Raw genomic sequence first — 3,710 nt, 5'->3', positions numbered from 1 at the left:
CCTGAGCTTTGTCCACACAGGTGTGTTCACAGGGACTATGATAAGCTTCCCAGAGCTTTGTCTTCACAGAAATGTTGAAAAGCTTCACCGAGCATTCTGCTTTCAGGGAATACGTTAAGCTTCCCAGAGCTTGGGAGTAACGTAGCCTATCTTTCAATTAAACAAAAAAAAATCATCTTTGGAAACCACTTCGAAAATTACATTCTCATGCAGATTTGACATGTGCTTCTAAGACGATGTTTGCATTTCAGGGATAAATAAACTTTTTTCACACCATCCATCAAAGAGACCGGTAACTATTTTTTCAAGCTTCAGTACGGCGTCAATTTTGTTAAATTTGAGTTTTTCTTTGAGCAGCCATAATCTTTCTAAAGTTTCACTTTGACCAGGTTAACTCTTTACCTACCTTTCGATTCTTTAAACCCGTTGTTAGCCCTTTGTGCATTTTTCACTCCGAAATTCTTAGACCTATCCGACGCTCACTCTCTCTTTTTTTTTTTTTTTTTAAATATGTCTTTATTTGTACCAATTCATCATTACATTTGTATTACATTATTACATTAAATTAGGTGTTCAGTTCAATGATGAACTATCCAGAGCCCTATAGTTTATTATTCACTATAATTTATTTATTTGAATTAATTTTGCTGAGTGCAATCAAGTATTTTTATGTAGGAGAACATCCTGTAATGTCAAAAAATATTTTAAACTTACTACTAAAAACTAAAACTATCCTAAATTAAAACTAATTATAGAGAGAACGAATCTCTGCGATGGAAGACTGCATCGATTTGCCTCTGAAGTTGGAGATGATTTTGTTGGCCATCTCTTCGATCGATTCAATGCCCGCAATCCGATGAAGATCTTCGGTGCTGTGCCAAGGTGGAAGCCGCAAAATCATTTTCAGAACCTTGTTCTGAATCCTCTGGATGGCTTTCTTCCTCGTCGCGCAGCAGCTAGACCAAATCGGAACTGCATACATTATCGCTGGTCGGAAGACTTGCTTGTAAATAAGCATCTTATTCTTCAGGCAAAGTCGGGATTTCCTGTTGATGAGAGAATAAAGAGATTTAGTGTATTTATTACACTTAGATTGAATATCTTCAATGTGATTCTTAAAAGAAAGATTCCGATCAAGTGTGAGTCCCAAGTACTTCACGTGATCAGACCATTCTAAAGAAACCCCATTAAAAGTTATGGAATGATTTTCATTAGGTTTTAAAAAATTTGCTCTCGGCTTATGGGGAAATAAAATAAGTTGAGTTTTGGAAGTGTTAGGAGAAATTTTCCACATTTTCAAGTAATTCAAAAAGGAATTTAAATTTTGTTGCAATCTACTGCGTACCACCCGTAAATTTCGACCTTTGGCTGAAAGCAAAGTATCGTCAGCAAATAATCTTCTACCTTTTCCTTCTGGGACATCAGGAAGATCAGAAGTAAAAATATTGTATAAAATAGGCCCAAGTATACTACTCTGAGGGACACCAGCTCTAATGGGTATCCTTTCAGAGCATGAATTTTGATAGCTTACCTGCAAAGTTCGGCTAGTCAAATAATTTTGAATAATTTTGGTGAGATATACAGGAAAATCAAATCGAGCTAATTTAGCTACTAAACCTTTGTGCCAAACACTGTCAAAAGCTTTTTCAATATCAAGAAGAGCAACACCAGTTGAATAACCCTCAGATTTGCTAGCGTTAATCATATTAGTTACACTCAAAAGTAGATGTGTAGTAGAATGTCCATGACGAAAACCAAATTGTTCATCAGGGAAAATAGAATTCTGATTAATGTGATTCATCATTCTGTTCAAAATAACTCTCTCAAATAGTTTACTTAAAGAAGGAAGCAAACTAATTGGTCGATAACTTGAAGGCTCTGAAGCACTTTTTCCAGGTTTCAAAATTGGAGTTACTTTGGCATTTTTCCATTTATTGGGAAAATAAGAAAAGTGAAAACATTTATTGAAGATTTTAACTAAAACATTTAAAGTGCTTTCAGGCAACTTTTTAATAAGAATATAGAAAATCCCATCTTCCCCCGGGGCTTTCATATTTTTAAATTTTTTGAAAATCAATTTAAGTTCATCAATATTTGTCTCACAAGAACTTTCAAACACAATTTGCTTAGAAAGAATATCATCAAATTCTAGGGAAATTTGAGCATCAATTGGACTTACAACGTTTAAATTAAAATCATGAGCAGACTCAAATTGTTGGGCTAATTTTTGAGCTTTTTCTGAATTAGTTAAAAGAAGTTTATCCCCATCTTTCAAAGTAGGAATTGGCTTCTGGGGCTTTTTAAAAATTTTAGTTAATTTCCAAAATGGCTTTGAGTAGGGTTTTATGTCCTCTACTGCTTTAGCAAAATTTTCATTACGAATGAAATTTAAACGACGTTTGATCTCTTTTTGAAGGTCGCAATAAATTAATTTCAAATAAGGATCCCTAGTTCGTTGAAATTGGCGTCGACGAATGTTTTTCAGTCGTATCAAAAACTGAAGATCATCATCAATTAAAGGTTGATTAAATTTATGTTTAACTTTAGGTATTGAAGCGGCTCTAGCATTGACTATTGAAGATGTCAAATTTTCTACAGCCAAATCAATATCTTCTATTGAATTCAATGGAACGTTTACATCTAAATTACGTTCAATAAAATTCATATATCGCTCCCAGTTAGCCTTTTGAAAATTAAAAGTTGATTTTAAAGGGTTTTCAATGGGACTTTGGGATAAAGAAAATGTTACTGGAAGGTGGTCTGAATCGAGGTCCGCATGAGTAACTAATTGACTACAATGCTCGCCTAAATCCGTTAGAACCAAATCAATTGTGGAGGGATTTCTAATTGAAGAAAAACAAGTATACCCATTAGGATATTCAACAGTATAATAACCTGCAGAGCAGTCATTAAACAAAATATTCCCATTAGAATTTGATGAAATATTATTCCAAGATCGGTGTTTTGCATTAAAGTCACCAATAATAAAAAGTTTAAATTTATTTCTGGTGAGTTTTTGTAAATCTCCCTTCAAAAAATTTTTCTGTTCACCGCTACATTGAAAAGGCAAATATGCGGCAACAATTATAATTTTCCCCATAGAAGTTTCTAATTCAATTCCAATTGTTTCTAAGACTTTTGTATTGAAAGAAGGAAGAAGTCTAAATTTGAGACGACTATTGATGACAATAGCTACACCCCCACCTTGTCGATCAAGTCGATCATTTCGTAAAATTTTAAAGAAAGCATTGCTTTTCAAGTTATTGTCTGGCTTTAAAAAAGTTTCAGTGATGGCAGCAATATGTATGTTTTGAGTTTTCAAAAATAAAAAGAACTCGTCTTGGTTAGCCAGCAAAGATCTAGCGTTCCAATTCATAATATTTAAACATCTATTTGGATCCATGAGGGAATCGTAAAGTCATAATAATTTTGTTAGCATAATTAAAAGAAGTTTGGAAAGCTTCAAACATTGAATTTGCTTTCAACATAAGTTGCATCATTTCCATTAAATTTTGATGCAAAAATTTTAATTTTTCCTCAGTAATCTCACCCAAATCAACAAAATTGTTAGAATCAGAAGAGGAAGGAGAAGAAAAAGTATTTGAATTTCGGGGATTTTCCCAAGCCTTCGCATGACGTTGAGACTTGGTTTTTTCCCATTTTTATTAGTTAAACCTGAAGAGGGCAACCCATTTTCAACCACCTTTGAG

The sequence above is a fragment of the Uranotaenia lowii genome, chromosome 3 (assembly GCF_029784155.1).
Source record: "Uranotaenia lowii strain MFRU-FL chromosome 3, ASM2978415v1, whole genome shotgun sequence".
In the NCBI taxonomy this organism is placed as follows: domain Eukaryota; kingdom Metazoa; phylum Arthropoda; class Insecta; order Diptera; family Culicidae; genus Uranotaenia; species Uranotaenia lowii.
The sequence above is the reverse complement of the archived record's forward strand: the minus strand, read 5'-3'. Positions refer to the sequence as shown.